This window comes from Anser brachyrhynchus, assembly GCF_964034855.1.
Source record: "Anser brachyrhynchus genome assembly, chromosome: 11".
Classification (NCBI taxonomy): domain Eukaryota; kingdom Metazoa; phylum Chordata; class Aves; order Anseriformes; family Anatidae; genus Anser; species Anser brachyrhynchus.
The window spans coordinates 17,119,836-17,142,083 of record NC_137706.1 but is presented as its reverse complement, the minus strand read 5'-3'; the positions used below and the strand labels follow the sequence as shown (position 1 = coordinate 17,142,083).

At 40.5% G+C, this 22,248-nt stretch overlaps 1 long non-coding RNA gene across 1 annotated transcript; it reads right to left on the bottom strand.

Annotated features, from left to right (window-relative positions):
* Nucleotides 1–16,596: 16,596 nt before the first annotated feature.
* On the bottom strand, nt 16,597–21,741 carry LOC308201132. The gene is made up of 3 exons (XR_013956076.1): nt 21,504–21,741; nt 20,758–21,005; nt 16,597–17,684 (listed from the first exon to the last, which is right to left on the bottom strand). It is a non-coding gene; the product is annotated as an uncharacterized lncRNA (long non-coding RNA).
* Between the last annotated feature and the right edge of the window lie 507 nt (nt 21,742–22,248).

Sequence of the window (22,248 nt, the reverse complement as noted above, 5' to 3'; positions counted from 1 at the left end):
TAATAAGATTGTTTTGCTACAGAGGTACAATTAGCATGTATGAGCTAGAGGGGGAGAAAGATCAATAAAATGTCTGAAGGGTACTAGGAACCAGTCTCAAGAAGAGAACAAAAGAAGAGAGCTTTATGGGGTTACAAGAGCAGCAACAACTTCCAGGCCTGTCCCTTTGCAGATAGCAAGAGCAGTGGTCGTTTTTCCATGAAGCTGCCTGCAGGCAGGCTGGGAAGACCTACCTGTGTCATATACTGCTCCTCGCCATTCAGACTAGATTAAGGATACATGAAGAGGATTGTAGACAAGATGTTTGAAAATGGGGAAAAAACGTTTTGAAAAAAAGAAACACCAACAAAACACCAGAACATACATAAGATGTCTGTCTGTAAAAATAATGCATGTGTTAGGTGGTGAAAGGGGATGGTGTAGAGACATTTACCACCCATAATTATGCAAGAACTTCAGCATGCATGTTGAGAACCCCCCCCTTCACTGCCTAATTGCAGAATCACGCCTTTACATACAGAACTGAATGGGAAATAGCAAGAAAAAGTTGCACAACTGTTTCAGGAGGTGCTCTTTGCTAAGCCAAGGAGGGTTTGGCTGAAGGGAGTTAGGGAGAACTCATGTGTGAAAGTGGTGTGCAGATGAAGAGAGCAAGCTCTGCCAGCCAGGTATGGCCCTCTCCTCCAAATCCCTGGTCAGGTGGAGGGAAGCTGCTCCAAAAAGAGAGCATTTCTCCATAGGAAAAGGAACATGAAAGAAAAGGGAGAGGTTTTTTTTTTTTTTTTTTTTTCCTTTTCAAAGATGACGTTGTATTTAGTGGACTGATGGGCGATGAAGAGTATGGGGCTACAGATCTGTTAGCCTTTCTGCATGCTTCTGTGGGTAAATGCACAGCTAATTATTAAAAATTAAGTATTATTCTAGCACTGGGTGCACTGTCTGATGCACCAAATTGAAGGGCCAGCAAACTGTAATACTGCCCTTTTATGCAGATATTGCTGGATAAAAGAACTCTGGCCTTCAGTATGGAGGAGGCGTTCAGTTTAAATCCCTGCATGTCTCAAGTGAAGCTCACTAGAATTCTTTATTTTTCATAATCCCCCGTAAATATTGGCTCCTCCGCACAAAGCCATTTTGCCCTGGATGACTTGGGAAATGAGATCATTCACAGTTGCTTGACGTAAATGGTGGGTGCTGAAGGCTTGAATCTGGCCCCGAGCTCTTTCCCTCACATCTGGCTTAACCCCACATCTGTCCTCCCCATCTGTACTGACGCCTTCTGTCACCTCCGAAACTTTACATTGTGCAGCGCTTTTCAGCACAGCCCCTGCCAAGGAATTTGGGATCGCCGTGCCTCTGGAGTGCAGGCTTCAGGTAGCACTGACACCTCCTGCGAGCGTTTCACCAGGAGTTTGATTTTCGCATGAATGTTATTCATCAGTCATTTGAGTTCACAGAATATTGTCTCCTGGCATTCTTTGGAGTGCGAAAGAGGAAGGAAAACTATTAATTACTTTTGATTGACATTTTCCATTTGTGTGTGTGTGTGCGGGGGGGGGGGGTTGTTGTGCATTTTTTTAATAGAACCTCAGGTTTCAATTGGGTAAACTGACACCTTGCAATCTGATCTGACAGCCCTGCTTTGTGTGGGAGTTTGTACGACTCCAAAATTTCAGCTGTGAGACTTTCTGCGTGAGCAGTCATTTTATTAGAAGTTTTGACACCTCTCCTAGCAGGGATCAGTGCCCGCTGTGTGAACGGAAACACCAAAAAGAGCATTGTGTGATGCAGAGTGGGAAGGGAAGAAAAGAAGTTCTGTAGCAAATAACCGAAATTAGCTCAGACAGAGTTCTTTGGAGACCTTACCTCACAACAATAACAGTGGGACACTGGAGGTCATCCCACTGTAATTACTGTCACGGGTTCACGTTATCGTTTAAAAATCACAGATGCCCACACAGTTTTGTTGCATTTTGTTTCTCCCCCTGAAACTGCCTGGTTTGTGTTATTTTGGACTTGACTGTTTATGATTTTCTCTCACAAGAGGATGGCAGCAGCTTGGGTTCCTTCCACCTTTTTAGCTTGAAATTTGCAACCAGTTTGTTGGTGCTGGGCTCTGGAGCTGTTGAGACTGACTGCAGCAAGCAACGTGAGACAGGTATCTGACTCCAGAAGGGAAGAAGTGCACTGGGGCTACACCTTGTAGGACCTATCCAGTCCTTTCCCTAATGCACAGCCACACCCTGCAGACCCCAGTGGACTTTTGTTTTCTGTTTGGCTCCAGTAGCTAAAAGGGTTTTTTGTTGGATGGGAATGATATGTGAGTAAGTTACTTTTGAAATTTCCTGTCTCTCCATCACGTTTCCATTCAAACCCTTCTAGTAACTGGGGGGCTTCTTGCACAGATTTTGGTTCAGGTAGATAGAAAACAAAACCTGATCAATTGTAGAAGCTGGGCTGAGGGTTTTGTGGGGAGAAAGCAGGCCGATTTTTTTCTGATCCTCCTCACCTGCCCTCAGCTAGGTTGATAAATACCTGTGAAGCATTTGCTAGGAAAGTTCATTGTAATGAGCAATCCTTCTGGCCTAGATTTGTATCTTCCTTGAGAATAGGTGTAATTTTAGATCTGCTTTGCAAGCTTTTTTTTTTTATTTTCTTTCTTTCTTTTTCTTTTTTTCTTTTCCCCCTTTTCTCTCCAATACTGCTCCGTACAATAGGAATCTTGTCCCATGGTGTGAAGCCCCTGCAGAGTTATAAAATTGTGTCACCTTCCCTGCCTCCCTTATAAGTTACTCTATGTGACACTATTAAAAAGAAAAACCACAGGATCTCCTGGGATCAAAACAATGTCCTGTTGTTATCTTAACACCACTCCATTTGGCTTTTTTGGCTTTTACCTTTCATTTCCTACAGCTCTGTGCAAGCAGAGCTTGCCTTGCATTGTGCTTCATTCCATGCATGCATTTTCTCAGAGAAGATGCTTTTATTTCTGAAGGATATGCTGGGTGGCCAGAGGTTTCAGATTTCTTCAGCAGGGATTCATCTCTTCCAGAAAGGGGGAGGTTGGAGTGAACAGGCCAACTAAGAAACTTTCATCTCTGTGCAAGAAGGGAGGAGAGACTTAGATGCTCATCACTTCCTCAGATGAAGATTTAAGCTCAAGAATTAACTAATAAACTCCCTATCCTGTGGGAGTTGAGACAGTGTATGTGGGGGAGGGAACAGGCTCAACATGTGTGAGTTTCCCACTTTGAGCAGGAGTTTTGGTGGCCTGGAAAATGTAATGTGTTTTTCCTTCAGACTCTCTGGAGTGTGACTCATAAGCCTCTGCAGCTCAGACAGTTTTGCAGAACAAGCTACCAGCAACCTCTTTGTCCTTCGTGTGGTATTACTGAATAAGCTCACGGTAACTCATGCCTTGGAGCAACTTACCATCGGAAGTAAGATGCTGCAATTGGTGCTTTCACACTTGTTCCACATTTGTTAACAGGAGCAGAAGTTACCTACATAAGAACAGGTTTATCACTGTGTAAAGGCTCAGGTCTAGAAAACATCTACAAGCGGTGCGCCCTTAAATCTATTTGAATGTGTGATGTGTCCGGTTGCATTTTCTGTGTTATACATTTCTGCAATATGATTTATTTCTAACTTGAAGATCCTGCTATTAGATATTATTATAACTTGAGGATGAAACTCTTCATAATGCTACCTTGCAGTTACTGTTTTTGACCCAAAAGCCCGCAAAGTGTCTGGCAAATGCTAAATGGCTTTATCAGAGACCCTAGAGGTCATTAATTATAGTTATATCCATTTTACACATATGCTAAGTGAGGGTTTCAGCAGTTTGTACTAGGTCATGCAGTGTGTACAGTGTGTGGAGTGAAGACAGAGGCCAGTTTTGTCTGGCAGGATGTCCAGGTGTCCTGGGAACTGATGCCAGCTGTCCTTCCTTACAGACTGGAAGGATTGTTGGGCTGGAGAAGAAGCATTGCACTCCTTGAAGGTCTCTACAGTAATGACAAAAGTATCTTACAGAGATTGTACAAAGCTAACTGGTCTTAATTGCAATATCATAGCAGCAGTGCATAGCTGCGATGCACTGCCAAACCACTGGTCTGTCCAGGAACTTATGTGGTCCCGTTCACATCCATATGAGAACACATCTTTTTTTTTTTTTTTTGGTCTTTACCGAACTTTTAAACAGCAAAGGCTGTTTACTCACAGTTCTACAGAAAATGAAGTGGCTGAGGAGAGGAACCCGAGCCAGAACTGCAGTATCCCCTTCCAGGACTCTATCTATTAAATAAGTCCCTTGCAGTCTTAACTTTTTTTAACAATTAATGTTCAGAAGTCTCTTAATAAATTAATTATGTACTTAATTAGATAATATGAAAAAGTAACGATCTGAAGAAATAACATTGCAGGCAATCTCACCTCTTCCTCCCAGAGACAGCCCTAGATTTTCAATTTCCAGCGGCCACTTCCAGCACAGGGAGATGCTGCAGCCAGTGGGCAGCTCCTGGCTCTTGGGTTGCAGACCAGCGTATTAGAGGTGAGCAGAGTCTGGCCCCTTGCTTCTACACAAAGACTTCTTGTGATATGCATTTCTGCCATCATCCTTTTTACCTTTCTGTTACATTTCTGATTGTTTTGAGGTTGGTTTTTATTTTTTTGTTTGTTTGTTTATTTTAATTAAACATGACTAAACAATGATTCTCTGGGTGGGAATCATTCTTCCTAATAACCACAGTGTGCATACTAACTATACTAAAAATAAATCTTGTCTCTGACTAGTTAAAAATTGCAGTGATTTGTTGATGCTTTTTACCTGTCACTAGTAAGATATAAATATAAATAAGTAGAATTACATTTAAAATATCCATCACTTCACATATGGAGAGTGGCAATGAGTGGGCTGTAATAATAAAATATACTTTATAAGTGTCATAATCATTCAGACACCAGGAACTCATAAGCCACAGATCTGACATTCAGATGATGAATTGTGATTTTGTTTTAAAAGCCAGACATGTCAACTCCATGTGCATATTGGGAATTGTAGTTCAAGTGACCTCTGCTAAAACACTGACCTTAACAATAACTTTGTTTTACATTTCCCAGAAACTTTTTAAGTAGGTGTGATACTTTCCAAATGCAGTTGTTGCACTAATACTAATGTAAAGTCATTTAAAATATTTTGACACCTTTGTTGTGGTCATATATTATATGACACAGAAAACGAGATTCAGTGAACGGCTTAAAATTAATTCTATTTTGGGGTCTTGGTAACATCATAAACCCCTTGAGATTCACCTGTGTGATATATGATATCACTGGATAAGATAATATTCTTCTAAAACTCTACAGCTCATCCATTCTTGCATGCAATAAATAAATACATTAAATATACATACGGAGGAGTGTTAGTATTGGTACATATGAAAGAGGATTAGATAACACTCAAGGGAGGCTCCATGGACTGTAGGGATCTTAAATCTGATGGAGGAAGGTTGATTCAGTGGACTTCAGAGACCTGGATTCTGCTCCCCTCTCTGCTGCAAGTTCCTCTTGTGTGACCTTGGACATGCTGTTTAAAACCAAATCTAAAAAGTATTTAGGCTCCCGATTCTGTCAGGATGCCTTGCTCATGCTGATTTTGGTAGAAATTTAAGATTTGAAAAGGAACTGGGTGCTAAAATCCCTTGAAAGATCAGGGCTATGTTTCTTTGGGCAGCAGTTCCCTACTTTCAGGATGGAGATATTATTTCACAGGGACATTGCTTGGGTGAGTTCATGAAAGATGCCTTACTGCACTGTGCGTGGTCCTGGGAGCTGTACAGATGTGTGAAGTCCTGTCTCTGATTCCCTAGGAGTAGCTGCGTACACTGTATAGATATAATTATAGTCATATCAAATGAAAACACAATTAAGTTCCAGAATTGAAGCTGATTGGCATAACAAAGCTGAGATTTACTGCTTCCTTTACCAGGCCAGCACAGGTTCTAACACAAATCATGCCTCTTAGCCTTCAATTTGATAAACTTTCAGCTATTTTGACATGTAGAGCCAACTGCAGCCTACTCCATCCTGACAAAAAGAGCCTAACAAATGGATTTTCAGTCACCCACTGAACAGAGCTAGATGACAGATCTACATGAAATCCTTTTTGGAGGGAAGGCAGCCTTTTAACTTGATTGATGAAATTATATCTAAATCTGGTAGATTTGGGACTTCAAAGGCATTTTTGCCTACTTAGGGCATCCCAGATGAAGGGAGTATGCTATTTGTACCAAACTCCCATGCTCAAGTGGTTTGCAAATTGACCCCTTTGTAATAGGTTAAAGGTTCCGTGCTAGATAACGGTGGTTCATTTTGATTAATTATGTCAGGGAATTAATGTATGATTACTAACTTTTAGCAGACCCTGCTCTTTCTGACCTCGAGCTGCTTGTTTGTGTGGCTGGTTGTAATTTTCGACCAATGGGTTACGAGAGGTCACTGTGTGGTCAGCATATTTTAAACAAAGAAAAGGGAGGTGGGGAAGGGGGAGCAGAGAAACAGCAATCACAGATCAGAGTGGATGGACTACAGTTTACTGGCCTGACAGGGGAGATTTGTTAAGTGTTTTAACAGTAGATTTTTATACATTTACCATTTCCAATAAAATATTCTTCTGAAGAGCTAAGAGAGTGGCCTGGAAAGATGTTGGGAGGATAATTTAACAGTTGAATGTTAAGCCCATAAATTGCACTTCATACTGGTTTCAATAGCAGAGAACCTTGTTAAAAAATAAATTGGGTAGTGTTCTGTTTAGGACTTGGATTGGCTGAGAGCAAGGATGAAAGCTTCTTATTAAGCCAATGCTTGGGAAATGCTGCTTACAAATTTCTTAACCAATCACCAAATATTTAGCAAATGTTGATAAAACAAGGTTTCTTGGGCTTTTAGCTCCATTTCATATTTAAAACTCTTGGGTGGTATGTGAAGCCATCCAAGAATTTTTAAAGTCTAGAAAGGGAAATATGTGAGGTCCAATCCTGTAAAAACCTATGCACGCTAGATCAATTGTATTCACTGTGTTCAGTATCGTATTCGATAGAATTGTTCATGCCGAAAGTGAAGACTATGCTTAGGTCTTTACAGGACGATAGCTATACTACAAAAATCATGGTAGACTACTGCATAGAGGAAGGGAGTAGGAACCAGAAGTCCTAAATCCCTCTGTTTCTTGCACAAGCTTGTTTTTTGATTCTGGCAGAGAACTTGAGACAGAGGCTTCTAAGCACATACTTTTAAAGCACCTAAGGTAGGACGTAAGCTTTAGAGATGTTACATGCTTCCAAAACCATTGGAACCACGGACACTTATCACTTCTGAAAATAAAGCCGTATTTACTATTGGGTGTAAATGTACATCGACTTAAGTAACCAACTGCAAATGTACAAACCAAATTGCAGCTATCTTTCGTGGGCCTCACTCTTCCTTTAAAAAATGTGTCTAAAATATCTACCTTGTTTATAGGGGCACTGAGAGGCTTAGTTCATTAATGTTTGCACAGTGCTTTATGGCCCTTAGATGAAAGGCACTACTGATGCTTAAAGAATGATTATTATTATAATACTTATTCTAAGAACAATAGGCACATTTGTTTTATTTTCCACTGAGCCCCTTCAAACACCAGGGTGTCCAATTAAGCTGTAATCAGAATAAGGGCTAGGACTTTGCTGAAACTTTTCCAGCTTGCTTTAGAAACCCTATTTCTGCTTTACTTTTGGTCGTACTTTTTTTTCTACCCAATGAACATGGACCACTTTTCTTTGCTTTGGATCCCCTTAATTTGGTTGTTCCTTGCAAAAACATGCTCTTGACAAACTATCTGTTGCATTTGAAGTGTGAACGCTATGACAGAGCTTTGCAAGAGGAAAAATGGGTGCTATCTGAACAAAAATATGTGGTGTTAGTAGGGTCAGTAAGGGACACTTGGAGGTAAAATGATCTGAAATTAGCAGAGGGAGAGAAAGAACTGGAAGGGAGAAAGAGATAGGAAAAGAAAAGGCATTGAATATGATGAGAAGACTGCATATGGAGACAGAGACAGTGACAGCAGTGGTGCCAAAGAAACAGAGAAGATAAAGGAAAGCAAAAAAGAAGTATGTGGAGTGTGTATATATATATACACACACACGTGCATACACTTCTGTTATGGTTTGCTAAAATTGCCTGGCTCTTTTGAAAAGTCACCTCATACAGCAGGAAGATAAGCAAGGAGATTTAAGATTTGTTTAAGGAGCACTGGGGAAAGCAAATCTCAGATAGGACTGAAGGCTGAGCTCTTATAATCAGTTGGCACACCGCTGATCATTGCTGATTGCCCTGCAGCTTTTCTAGGCCAACCCACAATAAGCGTAATTCAAACGAGTCTTTTGCCACTTAGTGAAGGAAAAACTTGTGTCACACTGACAATTTCTTAGGCCAGCGTCCCACTCACAGAAGGAGCTAGGAACTGATATTTCAGGCAGAAGTAACCGACAGAGCATCCTGACCCCACTCGGCGAGTGACAACCAGAAATTCAGTTTCCTAGTCCCTGCTTTGACTATTAGACACAATTGCCTCTTAAGCTCTTCATTTAATGGAAAGTCTGACGGCTGCTGTCAGGGCATGAATGTCAGTATTATTTACTTATTTAGTCATTTCACAGTAGTGTTAGGGATCTCACGCAGGTCATTGTACACGCATTTAATAAATGGCAATCCTGCCTCAAATGATTTACAATCAAAGCTGTTGATTCCAGAAAGTACTTGCACATACATGCTCTTCAAGTAATCACAAAAGCACATGCTAACTTGCTTTACATCAGCTGAAAACTTCCTTAACGCTATCTCTTCAGAATTAGGGTCCAAGCTGAAAATGTAACAAGCTGTGGGAAAATGGAGTTGTAAGGGAAGAAAGTATTTTAGGATGTGCTAGCAGTGTTATAATGCTTTCAGCTGGATTTTATAATCTGATTGTCTGTCTATCTATCTATTTCTAATAACTTTAAAACTTGATGGACAGTATCAATCACACTTGGCAGAAGGATAAACAGTGCCAGATTAAAAATAGGCTCATGGGCACAAGCACAAAGTACATGGTTTAAATAATCCCTACAATGCTTCTAGCACTTGAGTTTGCGTGGCACCTAGTGGGCAGGAGTTGTTCATTCTGAAAGTAGTGAGGTAAAACAACACAGACACAACTGTGTTTTTAGCCACATGAGAATCTACTCCACAGAAAACTCAAAAAAGCAGGTTTTAGAAGTTCCATTTCTCAGGGGACCACTGGCTTTTATTTTTTTGAGCATAAGAGGGTGAATTTCTGAGCCCTTTGAAGACAAAGTGAATTTGCCATTGCTTCCAATGGAGCTAGGACCATAGCCCGCTACATAGCCTGTAGGGACAGAAAATATTTGTTTCCTTGTTAGTATGGAAAAAGAGAGCAAATTAGGAGCAACAGCCTTTGGGGCTGGTGAACAGTGCATCAGGCATTGGTTGCTTTTTACATGTCTGTACATCAGAGACTTGCATTTTCATGCTTTTGTATGTGCCCAGGTTTTGGGTGCTTGCACATGCTCTGATTAAAGAACAACTCTGAATAATGTTATTTAATTTAATGATCTTAATAAGCACATGGTGGGGAGTGTCTTTACTGTATAGGCCCAAACAATGCTACATGCTTCAACATGAAACATAATTAGGGTGTGCAGTAAAATAAAGGGGTGAGGGGGGAAGGGGACATTTTTTTTTTTTTTAAATGAGAACAGAGGTGACTTCCAACAAAACTTCAAAACCAGCTTGGCTAACAATGAACATAGCCCCATTCTTTTTAATCATCAACAAAATCTATCACACATGTTCTTTCAAGTAAAGTTTATTAGAAAGAAATTGCTACTAGAGAACCACATGTGAGCTCTGACTTGGCAAGGTCAGGCCAGGGCAATAAACCCTTGAACTTTACAAATATGCAAAGCTGACATAAATAACAAATTAAACCCAGCCAGGTGTAGAGCTGCAGCGAGCTGCTTGCCAGAAAGATTCAAACTCTGGCCAGCGTGACCTCTGTTAGCTTGTGTGGAAAGCGGGGGCTTATCTCCTCGGCTTGTTGTCCTTTAGGGTTCATACCTGTGGGTCCAGGTCACCTTCTTCTCCTCATTAGCTTAGAAAAATTATATCGCTTCATTAGAGGTGTTTGTTCAGCTTCTGAGTGTCCTCAGGCATTTGGATGTGTTGCTGGGTGCGTACTGGTTTTGTCAGGCTGCCGACTGCCCTGGGCACAAGCAGTATTTCACCCTGGGTCTCTCGGCTCTTTGAAAGATCAGCCCAGGATCAATCAGCAAGGGGAACGTGGAGATGTCTCTGTTGGAGGATTTGGTGAGACAGGATGGGGGAGAGAGGAGAGGGGTCTTTGCCTGCAGTACGGAGTGATGTACACCCCAAAATCTGGAAATCAGTAAACATGAACATGCCCCGAGCTGGCTGTCGGGTCCTGTGAGGTCTCCAAGAGCATTGCTTGTGTAGCTCACAGAATTGCACATCACCCGAGTGCTATTTCAGATCGGGCTCCAAGAGGTGCTTTAGGAAAAGGAGCCAACCCTTCCACCAATTTTAGCCATACCTGTTGCAAATTCTCTGTGTAATCAGGGCTTCGTTAGAGGTATAATTCTCACTGCAATCAATCACTGTATCATTCTGAGCCTCACTGCCAGATTTCCAGAGGCATTCAGCTGCAGATACACCATCTCAGTGGGATTTTCAAATGTCTCTTAAGCGCATTAAGCACCTAACTTCCACTGAATGCTCAAGGGGTTTTTAAAATCCCACTATGTGTCTCTCTACATCTTGCCCTTAAACAAGTGCTTAATTTTAAGTGCAGGTAGTTTCATTGATGTGTATAGTATTACTTGTGTGGTTAAAGTTAAACATGTGCTTAAATATGCTGTTAAACTATGGCTGTAATGGGTGGGGGAGGAATTGGATGCAAACATTCAGTGCTTTAAATATAAATGTTTTGCTGGAGCACCTTAATTTTTGGATACTGGTTTGAGGCAGCAACAGTAAAAGAGAAATGTGTCTCTCAACTTGAATATTGAGGAAATTTGTTCTGAGAATCCCAAAAACAGAATAAGACAGCACACTGGGACATGATGTTCTACACAATTCCTTTACAAGTGTAACCAGACTTTACAATATCTTTGTCATGAGAATTGCTTTGACATTTTTTTTTTTTTAATGCAAAGCCAAACTTCTTAGAAAAACACTTACCCTGAGAGGCAATACTCTGTAGTGAATACTGAGCTGTTGTGTCATTTTGAGCAACACGTTTCACCTCTCTGTGCTTCTATTTTCCCTCCCACTGTCTTTACTATTTATATTATAAGAACTCTGGGGCAGGGACGGTCTCTGTGTTTGCATAGCTCTCTCTGTAACGGTGGTGTCTCTCTGCTGGGACCACTCAGTGCTGTCGTTAGTAAAATCTAGCAACACTCTTGCACAGACTACAGAAAAACCATAGAACTAAGCAATGGAAAAAGAAAAAAAAAAAACAAAACTCTTTCTTATTTATTTCAAGTTTTAGTTTTGTGCCTGAGTCACAGGTTAAGGCTCTTCAACACGTGAGGTTTATGTATACTTGTTAAAGACATCTGTCCTGATAAATGGGTCGGATGCTTTTTATAGAGTTCTCCACTGGGTCCACTCCATCATAATGCAGCTTCAACACAGGCCTCCACAGAGCTTCAAGAGAAAAATCCAGGAAGGAGAAAGTGAAGGGAGATTGGGTGAGTTTACACTATGTGTTAAGTGGAAGAGCTGCAAAGAGGTTGGGAGACTTGTCATGACATGCAATTAAAGGCTCCTCTGGGAGTGTCTGTATAAACTCTACACATAGCAGAAAGAAAACAGACAGCTGACAGTTGTACTGTGAAGTCTTAGAAGAATATACAGTGTTCATTGCTGACACTCAAAGGCAATTTTGCCTAGTTCTGTAAAGTCTGAATGCTTTTATTTAGAACTAGGGACAATTCTTGTCAAAAAAAAAGAGCTTGATTTTCTGTTCTAGCTGTTACAAGTTATCTTCTTGCAACCTCTTTTGAACTGAACCTGACACACACTTTGTTTGTTTTAGTTATGTTTTCATTTGATGAAGGCCATTTCTAGTGGCCTTCAACTTTTTTTTTTTTTTTTTTACCTTCGGTAGTAATTTTGGCTAGAGCGTGTGACACATATCCCATCTTCCCAGGTTCCTATTCAGAGCACATCCTCTGTGTGTGTGTGTTTGTGACACGTCCAGAAGTGCAGATAAGAAGGGACAAGTTCAGCTTGACTTTGAGCCCCTGGGAGCAAAGAAATGGAAGGACCCAGTCCTTAAATACCTTGAGAACTCTGCTGGTGGCTGAGGCTGCTGGCTGGGAAAGGCAGGATTAGAGGAAAACTCTGATCTACCCGCTCCTTCAGCCCTTTTTCCTTCATACTGTTAAGAAGCCTGAATGAGAATCCGAGTTGGCTTGAGGTTATGTAGATTTGCATACTTAAAGGTGACAGAGGTCCAAGCCTCTATCAATTGCATTCAAAAGAAAAGATCTAACATCTGATTCTTTTAGTGACCTAGGTGAGGTACCCAAGCAACAGGCTATGGGCTGTTTTGGTCAAAGCCCAAATTTACCATGACACTTCAACGGGTCAGCATTGCAAGGTGGCTTCTGTTTACTCGATGAAGATCTCCGTTCCATGTCAGGGAGTCTGTTGTTTCTCTCAGTTCTGTAGTTACCAGAACAAAAGGGAGGAATTTGCTAGGTCAAAGAAGTAGAGAGAAAAATCATCCTTTCATTGACTTGTTTTGTCATTCCATGTGCAGTTTAAAAAAAAAAAAAAAAAAAGGAAACAAGATGTAGAGAACTTGAGCATTTTACATTGTCAGAAACATTGTTATAGAATATACTGGCTATTTATTTTTGGGATGGTGTGACTTCACTATACAAAGACCTCCAACGTCCTATAGAAGGAACTCAAATAGATTTTTTTTTTTGTCTAGATATAGGGGAATAGAAAATGAGAAGAAAACAACTTGGAATCCACTAGAGAATTTAGAGTGCAAATTTAATTTATATGGGAAGAGTGGTGATGGGAAATATAGAAAACTCTAAGTTTTGATGGTTGGACCAGGCTCAGAGCCTAAAGGCATATATCACTGAAGAGTATTAAATATTTAAAAGAAGGTTTATTTAGAGTCCTCAAAACTGACAGGATCTTAAATAGAAGATCATATGGCAAGAAAGCTCAACATCATTCTTGTCAGGGTGAATTAACTATGGAGTATAGCCCTGTATAAATAAGCAGCCATGGAAATTCCCAGCTTCATTTAAGGTCCTGAAAAACAAAGTCAACTCCACTCTGAAGGCAAAAGAATAAGACCAGGGTGGGAAGACAGGGTAGACTCAAGCTCTCTGAACAATTTTATCAGTACAAATTTCTCAGGTAACTCCTCAATTACTTTAGCAACAGAATAAAGAAGAATTGTATTTCAAGGGTCTATTTTTTATTGCCCAGTACAACTGGCATTGGTTGAAATGAATGACATTTATAATGCATTTCATGATACAATTTTTCAGTTAAAGCTTTCCCTTTTAGGTGTTTCTTTGGGCTTCTGGGGAAGCGCTCCTCCTCAGGGGAGGAAGTTGCTATTATTATTGTACGGAGGTTGAGCTGGGCTTTACCTGAGAGACTCATTGACAGCATTCATCTATATCTTTCTCTTTTAATCCTTCTCACCACTGCATCCCCTTCTGCCTCAGAAAAGATGTCTCCCTGTGCTTAGACTGTTGAAATGTGTGAAAACCCAGAAACTAGTTGGGCCCAGTATATTATGATGAATATCAGTGTGTTGGTCATGCTCATGTAAAGGGCATGGGAATCCCTCACAGATATGGTAGACCCTTTAAATAAGCCTTAGAAAAGAGCCACAGCCATGTTCTTGCTGCGCTACAGTGATGTGGACCTCCTCTTGCCTTATTTGTACATCACAGCTTGTCTTAGGATGGTTTTAAGGATATTCTCTCTGCCAAAAAGTCTCCTTCCTAAGCTATAACGGAGAGCTGCCAACATGGTATTTGTACCACTGTGGAAGCCTTTCTCCAGAAGGTCAGTGGGGGAGCGTAATCAGTTTAGAACTGGATGTTGTAACTTACTTGAATGAAAGATTTTTCTAAAGGTGACATTAAGATGAAATATTTAAGATAAACCAGAAGATTTGACTGGAAATTCACAAAGTCCCTCTGAAACAGTCCACACTGATTTACTGATCTTCCATTTTCAATTTATGAGCTGAGACCAGAGTATACCACTGGAGGATGAGAATAGAGTAGTCATATTAGAGCCAGCTCATATATCCTACAGACAGACTTTGGAAGAATTAGAAAGTATAATAAAGTGCTTGTCCCTTTAAGACACTGCCTGGCTTCTTGCCAATTTACATCCTGGAGCATTAGATATTTTAAAAGCCCTTAAAACTGTCTCTCTCTTTTTTTTTTTTTTTTTTTCCCAACACTGTCTGAGGTTTTCACCTTTTAACAATGAAGAAACAATGGTTGAAACATCCTTTGCTTTACAGCTTTCTCCCCCTACAGCTTACTGAGGGATGAATTCTGTTCCCTATCACGTTATTTTAAATATGAGATAACTCTTGAAGGCAGAGCAACTGGTTTATATGGCAGGTAAAAGAGAGGAAAAAAATGTATCTTGTTTTAAAAAGCAAATTCTTGGTTTTATATAAGAGCGGTAACATTGGGATACACAAAGTCACCCAGGTACTTTTCAAGAATAGAAATACTGCCAGGGCATTCCAGTGATCTTTGGTCTCCAATGTTTTCAACTAATGGTCACCATACAGGGCAAAAAGCCAACCCTGCAATCACTGTGGGACCTGACTGGAGCTTTGGATGTCCCCGTAGAGGGCAGCCACATCTTCGGTGAGCTCAGTAGCCCATGGGTCAAAGGCACAAGCACCAGTGCCAGCCCCACTGCAGTGCCCTGTGTAATGCATGCAATGCAGCTACTCCTTTCAAGGAGAGTCAGAGGGCTTTAAAGATATGACAGTCCTAGAAATAGTTCTAAAGTAAAATGTGTTCAAAAGCAGCCTCTCTGTGAATGGCTTAAATGCCAGAGTTGGGGTTTTATGTGACGATATTCCCCCAGAAAGTTTTTTGAAGGGTTTGATTTTGGCTGAGCTTTGCAAATATAGTTTGCAAGCTGGAAGGAATTTGGGGAAAGAGGAAAGATGGTCAGGGGGGAAAAATAAACAAAAAGAAAAATAATAGGCCATTTTCTGAACAATAAAGAGTTGAGAAAGGACTCAGGGATCCTTTTGTGACATAGCAGGCTAATGAAAACTTTCAATTCACTCTGCAGTTTGTCTGCTCTTCCTTTGGACCTGACTTTTTTTCTGGTTGTGAGTCAGGCAGAGATCCCTTCCAGTTTTAGGCAACAATTTCTTCTCATGCAGTGGGGAGATTAAGCCTGCTGAAAGCTCTCTTTAAGGGAGGATTCTATGTTCCTTTCCTCTCTTCCTTGAGATCATAAGATAATGCATCTGGAACAACATTAGCTCATCCAGGTTTGTGGTTTTATTTTTGATAATCAAATCCCAGCAATCTCATTTTCCATCTGCCTGAGCATATTTTTGGGTAAGGGGTACATATCAACTAGCACACATGGCTGTGGTCAGATATTGTGAGATCTTCTAAACATGAACAGAAAATTTCCGCCCTCTAAGTTATATCTAAACATTCTTTTTTCTCTTGTGTTGTATTTTCTTTCTGCAGCTGAGAGAGTTATGGTAGTTCGGGCCAACAGAACATGTTTATTTCTCCTTTGGTAGTGTTTACTCAGCAGACTCCCAAACTTGGGTTCAGACTGCATTTACTCTCAAATGAGAAATATTTTGATGGCTTCAGCCTTATTCGATATAGTGCAGTGTCTATTTGTGTCAAGAGCTAGCATTAAGTCATTGTCTGTCTGGATTAAGTGTTAAGGGTACAATGAAGAGTCTGTGGACATCTTGTTAGGAGACAGCTGGCCAAATGAAAGTAGGCTTCCTTCTGAGTCTCAGCAACATCTGCATTCCTAAACAACAAGAGTATTTCTTACAAAACCAAGTGGGTTTTCTGTCAAGTTTAGCCTAGAAGTGAGATAATTATAGGAAAAAAGCTGAAACACATCTTAGGAGCTTTTAGGAGCTTATGACACTTTGTTTGGCCTTTTGTGAAAGCCATTAGTCATTTATCCCCTTTCAGCAGCAGAGCACTGGCGTACAACATCTGTGCTCTGCTTCACCTTAGAGCTTCCTCAGGATCACTGCAGCAGAGATGGAGTAGGTCTTCATGCTACTAACAGTAGCTTCCCATCTGGGGTGTAGGGTAGAGGTCTTGAGACCTTATCTGGCTCACACCGTCTCACAGCATTTTGTATTTTCTTGGGGAGGATACCACATTTTTAGTGAATTATCCAGAAGTCATTTTCTTATAAAGTTAAGTATATAATGTTAAATCTTTCTCATCTTACAGCATCTCTAATTATTACTCAGACAGCTAATAAACAAGCCCATAAAGGACAGTAATTTCAATTATATAAATTAGGAAGAGGAATAAGATTTGTGCTATGTATTTGATCAGTCATGAAGCTCCAGTCTCTAACCTGATCTGAAGCTCTTTGTCAGTACGATATTTTTTTTGTAAAACAGGACATCTTATTCTGAAACCTTTCAAGGTCAGTCAGTAGCATAGAAGATGATCTCAATACGTCTTTCATGCTGTCCAAATGTCTGCAATCATATTTATGCTTAAAAGAGCTCTCAGAGAGTATTTATTTAACATGAGACTGGATTTTGTTAATGTTCAAGAATTGCATCAAAAAAGAACAGTGTATTCTTTAATAACTCAACTGAATTTTGATTTTATATTTTTATCTTTATGAAATATTGTTTCTTTCATTTCAAATTTTGTTCCAAATGAACAGCCTTTAACAAATTCATTTTCAGAAGTTGCCTGGATTCACTGTGTTAAAATATTTTAGATTCTTCTTTTGTTCAACCATTTTTTCTACGTCAGCTGAATATATCCATGATGATGAACAGACTGGGGAGGGATCTGAACAAATTGCCCTGCATTTTAGCCCTCAATTATACAAGGTGATCTTATGAAAACAAAAAGTGAAGTCTTGAAGGGTCTCTGAATAGCACCAGGAAATAATTCGTGCCAGATTGTTCTTTGTTAGTACTGAAGAGAGACTCCTAAAGTTGGTTAATACAGAGAGTTCACCTATATCTCTTATCCTTAAAAAAGAGTTTATTTGATTTTCCATACTAATTAAAACAGTCAGGTGAGATAGGAGCCTAAATTCCAGTCAAAGTTAATGAAGAATAAAACAGTTGAGTCACTTGTGAAGCATTTGAAAATGTCTTGGTGGTGTGCTGAATCCTGACTCTGTAGCAACATCAGCCAAGCAAATAAAAGGTCTTCCAAGTCCATTATCATTCAGAGGGTGAACTGAGAGGAAGCGGAGTGGCTCCATGACAATTCATCTGATAGTCTGAATGTAAAAATAACTGCTTCATAAACTACAGGAAGATGTGTGTCAAGGCCTTTGCCATCTCAGATCTGTAGAAGAATGGAAAGATACCATAGTAAGTTATCATAATAATATTTTTCATTCACAAAGATTTTCAGCAAGCAAAATGAAAAATTGAAAGTGGTCAAACCTTTGCAAATAAAGACTAATGGTGTAATTAATCCATTTAAAGCCACCCACCCAGCTGAGGTTAGATGTCTGTCAAGTTAGCTCTTCTCTTGGTGAAGGCTGTTGGGGTGGCCATATCAGTTCAGGCACCCGCACAGCTGAGTTACTGTGCCAATTGTTGCATATTACCATGGAGTAGCAAAAATGGTTTAAAATGGAATATGGAAAGGATGTGTTTTTTCTTCATCTTTTACTACTTGCGTAAGTTACATTGCAGGTTATACAAGTTTCATTCAGTTGTGGACTAGCATCATCACCCTGCAGCCCAGCTGGCTCCCACACACGGAGGTAGTGACTGGAATAGTGATCTCTGGATATTCCTTGAGAGAAGTGTTTGCAAACAGTTGTAGGCTGCCACTTGATCATATAGGCTGCTAGCAAATATTTACAGCTAACAAAGAGATTCACAGGATGCAGGACTGATTCACAAACATTTTTTTGGCACGTGAAAAAAGAGCCAAACACTCAGTGAGTAATATTTGAAGGGAATAATTGGAATTGATCTGTAGGCAAGCTACATCTAAAAACTACATCTTCTTAATCAGTGTCTTTGGAAGTAGGGAAGGTGCTCAGTATTACCTGCACCAACACAAGTCCTATGTAATTTAAAAACAAGTGAAACAAAACTGAAGAATAATTTAAATGATTCAAGCAGGCCAGGATATAAGAAAGTGAATTTGATTTTTTTCAAGATGAGGATTGCACAATATTTCTCTAGAGGTTCTCAAGTAGGACACAAGATCCCAAGGAATGAATTAATGCAGGGGGACTTGCTCTTTTCCTTTCTCATATGTAAGGACACTCCTCCGTCAGCGTGGTTCCTACTCTGCTAGTTCATTCTTGCCTCGGGGGAAGGACATTATTTACTAAATCATGTTTTGGGTTTTAAATAGGAGGTTTTACATTGAAATACCTATCTAAACCAATCCAGAAGAACTTGTGAGATCTGACAGGAGCAAGGGAGAGGCAGTGGTAGACCAGAATGGCTGCCCTAAAAAAATAGGAGATAAATATTACAACTGAAAAGAAACCTCACTTCCTGCGTTTGTGGGCTTTGTTAATATATAACATGCACATATTATAACTACTTGGTGACAGCCTCAAACCCCCCTCCGGCTTCAGGATTCTGTTCCCTATTTTTAATCATAATTTAAGTGTGAGGGTTAGGATTAACAGCAGGCAAACATTAACCATAGCCATTGGACCTCAGTGAGCCTACCAAAATTGGAGAGTGGGTTAGCCAAGAGAGCAGTCACTGGGGAAAAATGAAACTCAGACGTATTGAAAATGTAAAGGAAAATTGCAAGCAGCACAGTGAAGGAAGTTGATTGGGCAAAAAAGGGAACCTTTGCAGCTTTTGATAGAAAAGGTGAAATTCAGTGAGAAAAAGCAATAGAAAGAAGGAATAGGAGAAAAACAGAAAATAATGATATGTCAAGAAGAAGTTTACCCTCTGCAAAGAGGGGTCTGAACCCATGCAACAAGGAAAGAATTCACATTACCTTCTTTTGGCTTTGGTGACTTGCACTGTGGCAGTGGAATAACACTCAGGGGTACTTGAGAAAGCTACATTGATATGGTGTGGATAGGACCAGAAGATGACTAAGTAGGGTGAACAGGAGGAATGTGGGAGAGCTGTGTGTTTTTGTTAAAGAAAAGAAATTATTGCTGCTTTGCCAGGTGGGTTGAGGCAGAAATCTCATACCTCTGAAAGTAATACCAGATCCCAAGGGCTGGCTACATGGAAATCTCCTCTATCCACAGCGTTCATTAGGCCATTTGCCTCTATAAAGATCAGACAAATTTATGTTGAGCTAGGTCACATGAGGCTAAAACCTCACCTGCTTCAGGCTTTCAGGACTGTACTTTAATGACAATTTAGGATCTAATGGAAGGCCAGGAAAAGGGTCATTTTATATCTTGAATATACTAGTATCTAACACTGAAATGATGTAATATACCTGATTGCACGTTACGTATAAATCAGGATAGCTCTTAGGAGGACCATATGTTCTCCATGCCAAGGGAGATTTACACAGATTCCGGTGACTACCTGCGTGGGTTAAGGCAGTGCGACTTTTTCTCCCTTCCTGAGGAGCTTGGCTGCAGTGCTACAGCCAAGCTGGCCTTAAAAAAACAACCAACAATAACAACAATGACAAAAAAGCCCCAAAGCCAATGAGCCTGTAGCCAGGCATTGCTGCCATAAAGCTTGGCAGTGGCATTCTTTAGGAGCAGGGGGAGTTGCTGTGTTCCCCTGGAATGCGGTGAATGGCTTGTAAATTAGAGTCCCTAATGAAACCGCACTGGTGTCCAACTGCAGCAATCATCTGGTTAAAATCAGGCAGTAATTCCACTAATTTTACTGCCCTTCTCCCAGCCCTCAACGCCTCATTTAGGAAAAAATGTTTATGTTCCCCTCAAAACACCTGCGTTTTAACTTGGGTCCCCAAAGCAATTATTTTTATTTTATTTTATTTTATTTTTAAGACTTTCTGTTGTGAAATGCAGCATCCTTCTCTTTTCTGAACTGAAGCACATGAATGCCCTGGGATTCCCAATCTTCAGACATGTTTAACTAGCCCTGTTTTTCTTGCGCACTTCACAAGCTTTGCCATCCTATATATTTTCTGCCCACAGCTGCTGTCCAGAAGTGTTTAGGATATATTTTTTTCCCTTCTCAGTAAATGATGAAATAAAACTACGTAGAGCTGTTTACATTGTGACTAAGGAAGTTAAGGTTGATGGAGGTGATAGTGACTGACACTTATCCAATTTCAGGCTTTCCAAAACGTCTGTGGCTCTTATCATGATTTAGTCTCTACCAGACCTTGTAGACATTAAACAGCAAGAATGAGCACTATTCTCACTCGGAAAAAGAAACATTATATAGTGAATGCTGGAACACTACCATGATGTGCTGTGAGATCTTACCATCTGCTATTCCATTAGGGTGAGTTATTCATTTTGTCTCCTTGGTTTCACGTTCATTTAAAGCTTTGATAGATTATGACTAAAGATCTCCTTCAAAAGTTGTAAGCAGATATCCCCAGCCTGCGATGATACCATTTCTTGAAGCAGAGGCATGTGAGACAGGGGAAATAGGTTTCTCATAAACAGTCAAACATCTTCCTTTCTCTTCAGCCTTCACAATCCTGAAATATTTTGCCTCATAGCTAAGTCTGGGAGAAAAAAACAAACAAACAAACAAACAAAAACAAACAACAACAACAACAAAAAAACAGGGGGGAACACACTCAATACCTAGCCATCTGAGAATATCTCCATCCAGTTTACTGAATTGCTATGGTATTTTTAAATAGCCAGGCCAAGTTGTGCCAATGCAGGGATATAGGTCATCTGTTCAAGGCTCTTTACGATACAATACAGCCATACCCAGTAAGCATAACTGGGGGTAGGATCAAATTCTCACTCTGTTCCACTTTGGAGAATAGAGAATCAAGACTATGCAAAGTATTGTAGCTATCCATATGATTCATTTTTTATTTTTATTTTTTTCCCAGTTATAACTGGGCAGAATGGGAATTTTCCCACCTAAGGAAATTTTAGGGGGGTCACTAATTTGTTGAAGATAGAAATTAAGCTTTCTTTAGCTAGCAGTGAAAATGCTGGCCAAAGTGATTTCGAGGAAGGAGCTCAGGGCAGAGATAAAGCTGTACCTTGAAGCATTCCACTCAAGTGTGGCACACAATTTCTCAACTCCTACTTCTTTGCCTTCACACCACTGTGGCATGCTCTCACTGTTAGTAGGCCTGGACTGAAACATGCCTAAAGAAGCAGGGAGGAGAGTGTTTTGTTTTGTTTGCTGAGTCATTTGGGGAATGGCAAAATCTTTGATGTCCTCCCAGTAGAGAACAGGAAGGTATTGAGAAATCTTTGCCGCCCACAAGACCATAAAACTGCTCTCTTCCTTGTGCTGCCACTGGTTAGGTAATCTAGTTATTCTAGACATGGAAAAACATTTAAGTGGGAAGACAGTGTTCTGGTTGCATCCATGGGCTGATGGAGACCCAGGAATGCAGCATCCTACAAGTATGCAGAGAAGCTGGGCCTCCCCTCAGGGATGGACCTCGCCCTTTGCTTGCTGAGTTGTAGGGTAAGAGCAGAGGCTGGTTCTATCCACTGAGGGCTCAAGTCCACAATGAGATGAGGGAAGGAGAGCAACTCCTTGACACCCCTGGTCACAAAAGGAGATTAAGGAAAAGAGAGAGGCCCATTGCCAACACCAAGAAACACTGTGTTGGGAGGGAGGCAGTAGCTTAGGCAAACCTGGCCCATGCTTCCTCTCAAACTTCAAACAAGAAAATTCCTCAGAGCTAATAGGTCCCAAATCAAAATACGGTCAGGTATGGAACATGTGGTCACCACAGTATCCCAGAGGGGTGCAAGAGGTGAAAGCTTACA